This window comes from Coregonus clupeaformis, chromosome 14, assembly GCF_020615455.1.
Source record: "Coregonus clupeaformis isolate EN_2021a chromosome 14, ASM2061545v1, whole genome shotgun sequence".
Taxonomy (NCBI): Eukaryota; Metazoa; Chordata; class Actinopteri; order Salmoniformes; family Salmonidae; genus Coregonus; species Coregonus clupeaformis.
The window spans coordinates 3,374,238-3,386,765 of record NC_059205.1 but is presented as its reverse complement, the minus strand read 5'-3'; the positions used below and the strand labels follow the sequence as shown (position 1 = coordinate 3,386,765).

The 12,528-nt window shown below is 46.6% G+C and overlaps 1 pseudogene; it reads right to left on the bottom strand.

Moving 5' to 3' along the window:
• The window catches only part of LOC121566473, a 52,896-nt pseudogene that overhangs the window by 4,057 nt on the left and 36,311 nt on the right, over nucleotides 1-12,528 (bottom strand).

Here is a 12,528-nt window from a genome sequence, read left to right as displayed (position 1 = left end):
GCTAGGTGGCCCACAGAGACAGGTAGTTACTATTGATTTATCCTTTTATCTAACCAGGTAATGGGAGGGGAGTGGCTGGCCGTTACTACCTGCTAGGTGGCCCACAGAGACAGGTAGTTACTATTGATGTATCCTTTTATCTAACCAGGTACTGTGAGGGGAGTGGCTGGCCGTTACTACCTGCTAGGTGGCCCACCTGGGAGAAAAGAGGGACAGGGAAGCGACAGGTAGTTACTATTGATCTATCTATTTATCCTTTTATCTAACCAGGTACTGTGAGGGGAGTGGCTGGCCGTTACTACCTGCTAGGTGGCCCACAGAGACAGGTAGTTACTATTGATTTATCCTTTTATCTAACCAGGTACTGTGAGGGGAGTGGCTGGCCGTTACTACCTGCTAGGTGGCCCACAGAGACAGGTAGTTACTATTGATTTATCCTTTTATCTAACCAGGTACTGTGAGGGGAGTGGCTGGCCGTTACTACCTGCTAGGTGGCCCACAGAGACAGGTAGTTACTATTGATTTATCCTTTTATCTAACCAGGTACTGTGAGGGGAGTGGCTGGCCGTTACTACCTGCTAGGTGGCCCACAGAGACAGGTAGTTACTATTGATGTATCCTTTTATCTAACCAGGTACTGTGAGGGGAGTGGCTGGCCGTTACTACCTGCTAGGTGGCCCACAGAGACAGGTAGTTACTATTGATTTATCCTTTTATCTAACCAGGTACTGTGAGGGGAGTGGCTGGCCGTTACTACCTGCTAGGTGGCCCACAGAGACAGGTAGTTACTATTGATGTATCCTTTTATCTAACCAGGTACTGTGAGGGGAGTGGCTGGCCGTTACTACCTGCTAGGTGGCCCACAGAGACAGGTAGTTACTATTGATTTATCCTTTTATCTAACCAGGTACTGTGAGGGGAGTGGCTGGCCGTTACTACCTGCTAGGTGGCCCACAGAGACAGGTAGTTACTATTGATGTATCCTTTTATCTAACCAGGTACTGTGAGGGAGTGGCTGGCCGTTACTACCTGCTAGGTGGCCCACAGAGACAGGTAGTTACTATTGATTATCCTTTTATCTAACCAGGTACTGTGAGGGGAGTGGCTGGCCGTTACTACCTGCTAGGTGGCCCACAGAGACAGGTAGTTACTATTGATGTATCCTTTTATCCTAACCAGGTACTGTGAGGGAGTGGCTGGCCGTTACTACCTGCTAGGTGGCCCACAGAGACAGGTAGTTACTATTGATGTATCCTTTTATCTAACCAGGTACTGTGAGGGGAGTGGCTGGCCGTTACTACCTGCTAGGTGGCCCACAGAGACAGGTAGTTACTATTGATTTATCCTTTTATCTAACCAGGTACTGTGAGGGAGTGGCTGGCCGTTACTACCTGCTAGGTGGCCCACAGAGACAGGTAGTTACTATTGATGTATCCTTTTATCTAACCAGGTACTGTGAGGGGAGTGGCTGGCCGTTACTACCTGCTAGGTGGCCCACAGAGACAGGTAGTTACTATTGATTTATCCTTTTATCTAACCAGGTACTGTGAGGGGAGTGGCTGGCCGTTACTACCTGCTAGGTGGCCCACAGAGACAGGTAGTTACTATTGATGTATCCTTTTATCTAACCAGGTACTGTGAGGGGAGTGGCTGGCCGTTACTACCTGCTAGGTGGCCCACAGAGACAGGTAGTTACTATTGATGTATCCTTTTATCTAACCAGGTACTGTGAGGGAGTGGCTGGCCGTTACTACCTGCTAGGTGGCCCACAGAGACAGGTAGTTACTATTGATTTATCCTTTTATCTAACCAGGTACTGTGAGGGGAGTGGCTGGCCGTTACTACCTGCTAGGTGGCCCACAGAGACAGGTAGTTACTATTGATGTATCCTTTTATCTAACCAGGTACTGTGAGGGGAGTGGCTGGCCGTTACTACCTGCTAGGTGGCCCACAGAGACAGGTAGTTACTATTGATGTATCCTTTTATCTAACCAGGTACTGTGAGGGGAGTGGCTGGCCGTTACTACCTGCTAGGTGGCCCACAGAGACAGGTAGTTACTATTGATTTATCCTTTTATCTAACCAGGTACTGTGAGGGGAGTGGCTGGCCGTTACTACCTGCTAGGTGGCCCACAGAGACAGGTAGTTACTATTGATTTATCCTTTTATCTAACCAGGTACTGTGAGGGGAGTGGCTGGCCGTTACTACCTGCTAGGTGGCCCACAGAGACAGGTAGTTACTATTGATGTATCCTTTTATCTAACCAGGTACTGTGAGGGGAGTGGCTGGCCGTTACTACCTGCTAGGTGGCCCACAGAGACAGGTAGTTACTATTGATGTATCCTTTTATCTAACCAGGTACTGTGAGGGGAGTGGCTGGCCGTTACTACCTGCTAGGTGGCCCACAGAGACAGGTAGTTACTATTGATTTATCCTTTTATCTAACCAGGTACTGTGAGGGGAGTGGCTGGCCGTTACTACCTGCTAGGTGGCCCACAGAGACAGGTAGTTACTATTGATGTATCCTTTTATCTAACCAGGTACTGTGAGGGGAGTGGCTGGCCGTTACTACCTGCTAGGTGGCCCACAGAGACAGGTAGTTACTATTGATGTATCCTTTTATCTAACCAGGTACTGTGAGGGGAGTGGCTGGCCGTTACTACCTGCTAGGTGGCCCACAGAGACAGGTAGTTACTATTGATGTATCCTTTTATCTAACCAGGTACTGTGAGGGGGAGTGGCTGGCCGTTACTACCTGCTAGGTGGCCCACAGAGACAGGTAGTTACTATTGATGTATCCTTTTATCTAACCAGGTACTGTGAGGGGGAGTGGCTGGCCGTTACTACCTGCTAGGTGGCCCACAGAGACAGGTAGTTACTATTGATGTATCCTTTTATCTAACCAGGTACTGTGAGGGGAGTGGCTGGCCGTTACTACCTGCTAGGTGGCCCACAGAGACAGGTAGTTACTATTGATTTATCCTTTTATCTAACCAGGTACTGTGAGGGGGAGTGGCTGGCCGTTACTACCTGCTAGGTGGCCCACAGAGACAGGTAGTTACTATTGATGTATCCTTTTATCTAACCAGGTACTGTGAGGGGGAGTGGCTGGCCGTTACTACCTGCTAGGTGGCCCACAGAGACAGGTAGTTACTATTGATTTATCCTTTTATCTAACCAGGTACTGTGAGGGGAGTGGCTGGCCGTTACTACCTGCTAGGTGGCCCACAGAGACAGGTAGTTACTATTGATGTATCCTTTTATCTAACCAGGTACTGTGAGGGGAGTGGCTGGCCGTTACTACCTGCTAGGTGGCCCACAGAGACAGGTAGTTACTATTGATGTATCCTTTTATCTAACCAGGTACTGTGAGGGGAGTGGCTGGCCGTTACTACCTGCTAGGTGGCCCACAGAGACAGGTAGTTACTATTGATGTATCCTTTTATCTAACCAGGTACTGTGAGGGGAGTGGCTGGCCGTTACTACCTGCTAGGTGGCCCACAGAGACAGGTAGTTACTATTGATGTATCCTTTTATCTAACCAGGTACTGTGAGGGGAGTGGCTGGCCGTTACTACCTGCTAGGTGGCCCACAGAGACAGGTAGTTACTATTGATGTATCCTTTTATCTAACCAGGTACTGTGAGGGGGAGTGGCTGGCCGTTACTACCTGCTAGGTGGCCCACAGAGACAGGTAGTTACTATTGATGTATCCTTTTATCTAACCAGGTACTGTGAGGGGAGTGGCTGGCCGTTACTACCTGCTAGGTGGCCCACAGAGACAGGTAGTTACTATTGATGTATCCTTTTATCTAACCAGGTACTGTGAGGGGGAGTGGCTGGCCGTTACTACCTGCTAGGTGGCCCACAGAGACAGGTAGTTACTATTGATTTATCCTTTTATCTAACCAGGTACTGTGAGGGGAGTGGCTGGCCGTTACTACCTGCTAGGTGGCCCACAGAGACAGGTAGTTACTATTGATGTATCCTTTTATCTAACCAGGTACTGTGAGGGAGTGGCTGGCGTTACTACCTGCTAGGTGGCCCACAGAGACAGGTAGTTACTATTGATGTATCCTTTTATCTAACCAGGTACTGTGAGGGGAGTGGCTGGCCGTTACTACCTGCTAGGTGGCCCACAGAGACAGGTAGTTACTATTGATGTATCCTTTTATCTAACCAGGTACTGTGAGGGGAGTGGCTGGCCGTTACTACCTGCTAGGTGGCCCACAGAGACAGGTAGTTACTATTGATGTATCCTTTTATCTAACCAGGTACTGTGAGGGGAGTGGCTGGCCGTTACTACCTGCTAGGTGGCCCACAGAGACAGGTAGTTACTATTGATGTATCCTTTTATCTAACCAGGTACTGTGAGGGGAGTGGCTGGCCGTTACTACCTGCTAGGTGGCCCACAGAGACAGGTAGTTACTATTGATGTATCCTTTTATCTAACCAGGTACTGTGAGGGGAGTGGCTGGCCGTTACTACCTGCTAGGTGGCCCACAGAGACAGGTAGTTACTATTGATGTATCCTTTTATCTAACCAGGTACTGTGAGGGGAGTGGCTGGCCGTTACTACCTGCTAGGTGGCCCACAGAGACAGGTAGTTACTATTGATGTATCCTTTTATCTAACCAGGTACTGTGAGGGGAGTGGCTGGCCGTTACTACCTGCTAGGTGGCCCACAGAGACAGGTAGTTACTATTGATGTATCCTTTTATCTAACCAGGTACTGTGAGGGAGTGGCTGGCCGTTACTACCTGCTAGGTGGCCCACAGAGACAGGTAGTTACTATTGATGTATCCTTTTATCTAACCAGGTACTGTGAGGGGAGTGGCTGGCCGTTACTACCTGCTAGGTGGCCCACAGAGACAGGTAGTTACTATTGATGTATCCTTTTATCTAACCAGGTACTGTGAGGGGAGTGGCTGGCCGTTACTACCTGCTAGGTGGCCCACAGAGACAGGTAGTTACTATTGATGTATCCTTTTATCTAACCAGGTACTGTGAGGGGAGTGGCTGCCGTTACTACCTGCTAGGTGGCCCACAGAGACAGGTAGTTACTATTGATGTATCCTTTTATCTAACCAGGTACTGTGAGGGGAGTGGCTGGCGTTACTACCTGCTAGGTGGCCCACAGAGACAGGTAGTTACTATTGATGTATCCTTTTATCTAACCAGGTACTGTGAGGGGAGTGGCTGGCCGTTACTACCTGCTAGGTGGCCCACAGAGACAGGTAGTTACTATTGATGTATCCTTTTATCTAACCAGGTACTGTGAGGGGGAGTGGCTGGCCGTTACTACCTGCTAGGTGGCCCACAGAGACAGGTAGTTACTATTGATGTATCCTTTTATCTAACCAGGTACTGTGAGGGGAGTGGCTGGCCGTTACTACCCGCTAGGTGGCCCACAGAGACAGGTAGTTACTATTGATGTATCCTTTTATCTAACCAGGTACTGTGAGGGGGAGTGGCTGGCCGTTACTACCTGCTAGGTGGCCCACAGAGACAGGTAGTTACTATTGATGTATCCTTTTATCTAACCAGGTACTGTGAGGGGAGTGGCTGGCGTTACTACCTGCTAGGTGGCCCACAGAGACAGGTAGTTACTATTGATGTATCCTTTTATCTAACCAGGTACTGTGAGGGGGAGTGGCTGGCCGTTACTACCTGCTAGGTGGCCCACAGAGACAGGTAGTTACTATTGATGTATCCTTTTATCTAACCAGGTACTGTGAGGGGGAGAGGCTGGCCGTTACTACCTGCTAGGTGGCCCACAGAGACAGGTAGTTACTATTGATGTATCCTTTTATCTAACCAGGTACTGTGAGGGGAGTGGCTGGCCGTTACTACCTGCTAGGTGGCCCACAGAGACAGGTAGTTACTATTGATTTATCCTTTTATCTAACCAGGTACTGTGAGGGGAGTGGCTGGCCGTTACTACCTGCTAGGTGGCCCACAGAGACAGGTAGTTACTATTGATTTATCCTTTTATCTAACCAGGTACTGTGAGGGGAGTGGCTGGCCGTTACTACCTGCCAGGTGGCCCACAGAGACAGGTAGTTACTATCTAATTCAGTGTTTCTCAGTCCATTCTTGTTTGTTTTAGCCTAGCACTGACTGACACACCTGATTTTAAATTTACTTTGAGCTTAATTCTAAATTACACATTTGCATGGGCGGACTGGCATTTCGGCCAAATGCCAGATGGGCTGGTCCATTTTTAGCCCAGTGGGCCTGTCTAACTTGTTTTCTTTACGCAAAAATGATCATTATCTGGCTAATAATGAGGCCTCAAGAAAAAGAAAATGGGCCGGTGCGGACGCCTTGAGGAAAAAAACGGGCTGGTGTGTTTGAAATGCCAGGGATAATTTCTGGTCAATGTCTGCCCCTGCACATTTTCTGATTTTAAAAACCATTTCTGATTTGCCATTCAAATAATTTCTGGTGTGGCCAGACCGTGATGACCCGAGTCCGTACCTGGTCAGACTCGAGGGTGACCCGTAGGCCCAGTTTAGCCATGCCATCGTCCTTCAGCAGTTTGAGGTGCGGGCACAGCGCCACGCAGAACGCCCTCGCCACGTTCTCCGTCAGGCGGCTGTGGTCAGCAGGGTCGCTCAGACCGTTAGGCTGGTCGTCACTCTGGACGAAGAAGACCTAAAAGGGGCATAAATTATAAACGTTGCAGATTTGTCGTCAGCGGAGACATGAGAATGGGTCGTATTCAGTAGGGCACACCTTTTTTTAGTAAAACATTTTGAAACAAATTAATTGCACATTTCTTATCGGACAAGATCAGGTAGTGGCTCCCCGTTTCGAAATGTTTTGTCTGGTTTTGTGTTGACTGAACCCAGGTGTTGTTTAGGAGGGTGACATCACGGACTGAACCCAGGTGTTGTTTAGGAGGGTGACATCACGGACTGAACCCAGGTGTTGTTTAGGAGGGTGACATCACGTACCTCTGTCCAGCGGATGACCTTCCCATTAGCCTTGAACTCTGAACCGTGGAAGATTTTGACGCTGGTGTTGAACTCCATAGACTTCCCATCAATAGGACTAATTACCCTGGGGGGACGGGGGGAACGGGGGGAACAGGGGCGGGGAACAGGGGGAGGTGGAACGGGGTGGGGGAGGTGGAACGGGGTGGGGGGGAGGGGGGTTTTAAATAATACTCCTACTTTAAATGTCTTCTAAACATCTTTCATAGATGGGTATTAAGGGAGGGAAACACTAGGACACGACAGAAGAGAAGAGGAGGAGTTTAGAGGTTTCCCTTCCTCCTCCTCCTTTCATCATTCATTTCCTCACCCCTTATTGAAAAAGTTGAGATCGTCATCTATCCACTGTATGTGAACATGTTCCTGGGTGTCCTGCTGGTCTGCCCGGCCACAGGTGATACTAAAGTCCTTCATGTCCCTGAGGGCTTGCCGTAGAGCATCCATGGTCTCTGCTGTGATCTGCACCATCACACCATCTACAGGGGAACAACAGATGTGTGTGTATATATAACACCATCACACCGTACACACCTGTAGACAGCAGACTACCTAACACAGGGTTTCCCAAACTCTGTCCTGGGGCCCCCGCTGGGTGCACGTTTTGGTTTTTTGCCCTAGCACTAAACAGCGGATTCAAATAATCAAAGTTTGATGATTGGTTGATATTTTGAATCAGCTCTGTAGTCCTATGGCAAAAAATCAGAGGCGATAAATAAAGTTCAATTGAAATGCAGTCTCTAATTTTGGAGATATTGTTGATGTTACCTTCCACAATGCTGGTCTTGGCCAAGTATCCAGAGGCTGCCTTCAGAGAACCACTGAACACAAAGAAGCAGGCGCCGGTCACTGGAAGAAATAAACTTGAAATATTGAATTTAATCACAAAGAAATTCAATTGTAAGCTATCTGAAGGGCTGCGATTCCATCCATGGTTTTGTTAGTCCAGTCGACAGACTATGACTTGACTCCCCACGTTGTGTGTGTGTGTGTGTGTGTGTGTGTGAGTGTGAGTGTGTGCGTGTGTGTGTGTGTGTGTGGTGTGTGTGTGTGTGTGTGGTGTGTGTGTGTGTACCTCTGCGTGGTTGGTGGTGAATGCTGATGGCCTGTGTCTGGTAGTTTCCGTCGTCGTTCTGAACACACACCAGGTGGGAGTCGGCCTGCTCGTTAAAACACGCCCCCATGGCCAGGACGTGTTCATTGGACTTGTTCATGGCCTTCATCAGCTGCAGGGAATATAAAGACTTGTTCATAATATGGTAATAGTCTGTTCATAACTTGGTAATAGCCTTCATCAGCTGGGGCAGACAATGTGGTTGTGTCATTAAAGGTCCAATCTGTAACTTCAACAGTCCTGGGCCTGGTTTCCCAATGGAATTTAGGCTTACGTGTGTTTTTAACGATGCATCTTTCTTATAACAGCCGAAGACGTAACCTGCGTTTCCCAAAACACCACGGCTGAGAGAACGTTCACCGAGTGTGTCGTTGAGGCATAGCGGCGATACTGACAGGGTCGAAAGAAAGGGAGCGCTGCTCTCGGATCAGCTTTCTCCATTCAAATCTTTCCTTAACGTTGTAATTATTTCACAATACTGACCACGGATCAGCTCCTAGAGAGATATTACCGCCTACGTTCTAATGCTTAGTCTATAATAATGAACTAAATCACAGATTTGACACATTGTACACACGTTAGGCTACAGAGCCAGAGTCCGGACGAATCCGATCTAACATCTCTGGAGAGACCTGAAAATAGCTGTGCAGCGACGCTCCCCATCCAACCTGACAGAGATTGAGAGGATCTGCAGAGAAGAATGGGAGAAACCCACCAAATACAGGTGTGCCAAGCTTGTAGCATCATACCCAGGAAGACTCGAGGCTGTAATCGCTGCCAAAGGTGCTTCAACAAAGTACTGAGTAAAGGGTCTGAATACTTATGTAAATGTGATATCAGTTTTTAAAAACCTGTTTTTGCTTTGTCATTATGGGGTATTGTGTGTAGATTGACGCAATATATATATATTTTTTTGGATCAATTTTAGAATAAGGCTGTAACGTAACAAAATGTGGAAAAAGTCAAGGGGTCTGAATACTTTCCGAATGCGCTGTATATAATAGTGATTATAAAAGTTACCTCATCATATAGCAGGTGTTTATATAGTAGTGTCATAATGTTACCCCATCATATAGCAGGTGTTTATATAGTAGTGTCATAATGTTACCCCATCATATAGCAGGTGTTTATATAGTAGTGTCATAATGTTACCCCATCATATAGCAGGTGTTTATATAGTAGTGTCATAATGTTACCCCATCATATAGCAGGTGTTTATATAGTAGTGTTATAATGCTACCCCATCAGCATTGCAGGTATTTTTAATGGTAGTGGATTCGGTCTCTGTTGTCATTCAGTTAAACCTACACTCGATTTAATTTCAATATGATTGAAATAGGCCTATAGCCTGCTGTTTATATTTTGATGCAGTCATCACGGTTTTCATTTGAAGCATATTTTTATATACAGTGGGGAAAAAAAGTATTTAGTCAGCCACCAATTGTGCAAGTTCTCCCACTTAAAAAGATGAGAGAGGCCTGTAATTTTCATCATAGGTACACGTCAACTATGACAGACAAATTGAGAATTTTTTTTCCAGAAAATCACATTGTAGGATTTTTTATGAATTTATTTGCAAATTATGGTGGAAAATAAGTATTTGGTCACCTACAAACAAGCACGATTTCTGGCTCTCACAGACCTGTAACTTCTTCTTTAAGAGGCTCCTCTGTCCTCCACTAGCTACCTGTATTAATGGCACCTGTTTTAACTTGTTATCAGTATAAAAGACACCTGTCCACAACCTCAAACAGTCACACTCCAAACTCCACTATGGCCAAGACCAAAGAGCTGTCAAAGGACACCAGAAACAAAATTGTAGACCTGCACCAGGCTGGGAAGACTGAATCTGCAATAGGTAAGCAGCTTGGTTTGAAGAAATCAACTGTGGGAGCAATTATTAGGAAATGGAAGACATACAAGACCACTGATAATCTCCCTTGATCTGGGGCTCCACGCAAGATCTCACCCTGTGGGGTCAAAATTATCACAAGAACGGTGAGCAAAAATCCCAGAACCACACGGGGGGACCTAGTGAATGACCTGCAGAGAGCTGGGACCAAAGTAACAAAGCCTATCATCAGTAACACACTACGCCGCCAGGGACTTAAATCCTGCAATGCCAGACGTGTCCCTCTGCTTAAGCCAGTACATGTCCAGGCCCGTCTGAAGTTTGCTAGAGTGCATTTGGATGATCCAGAAGAGGATTGGGAGAATGTCATATGGTCAGATGAAACCAAAATAGAACTTTTTGGTAAAAACTCAACTCGTCGTGTTTGGAGGACAAAGAATGCTGAGTTGCATCCAAAGAACACCATACCTACTGTGAAGCATGGGGGTGGAAACATCATGCTTTGGGACTGTTTTTCTGCAAAGGGACCAGGACGACTGATCCGTGTAAAGGAAAGAATGAATGGGGCCATGTATCGTGAGATTTTGAGTGAAAACCTCCTTCCATCAGCAAGGGCATTGAAGATGAAACCTGGCTGGGTCTTTCAGCATGACAATGATCCCAAACACACCGCCCGGGCAACGAAGGAGTGGCTTCGTAGAAGCATTTCAAGGTCCTGGAGTGGCCTAGCCAGTCTCCAGATCTCAACCCCATAGAAAATCTTTGGAGGGAGTTGAAAGTCTGTGTTGCCCAGCGACAGCCCCAAAACATCACTGCTCTAGAGGAGATCTGCATGGAGGAATGGGCCAAAATACCAGCAACAGTGTGTGAAAACCTTGTGAAGACTTACAGAAAACGTTTGACCTGTGTCATTGCCAACAAAGGGTATATAACAAAGTATTGAGAAACTTTTGTTATTGACCAAATACTTATTTTCCACCATAATCTGCAAATAAATTCATAAAAATCCTACAATGTGATTTTCTGGAATTTTCTTTCTCATTTTGTCTGTCATAGTTGACGTGTACCTATGATGAAAATTACAGGCCTCTCTCATCTTTTTAAGTGGGAGAACTTGCACAATTGGTGGCTGACTAAATACTTTTTTTCCCCACTGTATACGTCGCTTGTTTGTAACAATTGCAAAAGACACAGGCAACTTTATATTTGTAGTCACCCTTTGCTCTGAAGTTATCGGATGTCACAGAGAGACTGATAAACCATGTGATTCTGTTTACATCATTCAGCAGACCGCTCTCATCCAGAGCGACTTGAGGTAGGCGTTAGATTACGAGTGTTTTCAAGTGCAACGTTAATAACTATGGTTTTGGGAAACAGCTCGTAGATTTAACGACGCTTTTGGGAAACCCGGGCCCTGAAGAGTTGTGATCAGGAGGCCACTAGTTGTGACAAAGTTATCTGTTCAGTACACCAATGTGGTAACATAATCCTTACGGTTGAAGTTTCCACAAATCAGTTCCAGTTCTTTTTAGATGAAACATTTTGATGAGGTAGATTGAGGAAAATACAATAATGGAGAAATCCTGGTTATCTTGGTCTATGTGACTGACTGACTTCCTCATTTCTCCTGTCGTTCACATGGCAGAAATAAAAAAGTGAGAATCTGGAGCGTTTTAGTCACCGACTGTGTGAAAGCTCTCATACTGTCTGTTGTCAAACGGTCCAATCACTGGGTTCCCATCTGTTAGGGTGGCAGTAGCCAAGCAGATAAACATTTCCAAACCTTACAGGGAGTTAAGTCTTCTGTACCACACAGAACATCTTGGTTATACTAAACCAGTATCACTGAAGGCAGGTCCAGACCCGAATCAGTGAAGTGAAACGGAACGATATTCAGTGTGGATTCCAGGCCGACTACTACATAGGGTTGGTTGTCTCTGGTTTGGGACCGTGGTGACCTAGTGATTGGCAGAACCCCTCGCTAGGAAGCAATATGATTGGTTGAGAGCCTCACCTCGTCGTATCGGTTGCTGGGGATCTTGACGCAGGTCTTCCTCGTCTCCATGTCCACCACCAGGCCGAACCACGGGCAACGTGTACTGGTAGTTACGGAAGTCCTGTAGGTACATTACATTTTATAGACCCTTTAATCAACCAATCAAATGTATTTATAAAGCCCTTTTTACATCAGCAGATGTCACAAAGTGCTTATACAGAAACCCAGACTAAAACCACAAACAGCAAGCAATGCAGATGTAGAAGCACGGTGGCTAGGAAAAACTCCCTAGAAAGGCAGGAACCTAGGAAGAAATCTAGAGAGGAACCAGGCTCTGAGGGGTGGCCAGTCCTCTTCTGGCTGTGACGGGTGGAGATTATAACAGTACATGGCCATTAAGGCCAGATGGTTTTTCAAGATGTTCATAGATGACCAGCAGGGTCAAATAATAATAATCATCATGGGTAGGGCTGTTGCAGAGACCATATTACCATTATCGTCACACCGGCAATCATGAACGCAGTAAAATTCCACGTGACCGTTGAGTCGCGGTGATCTCCTCTTATGGACT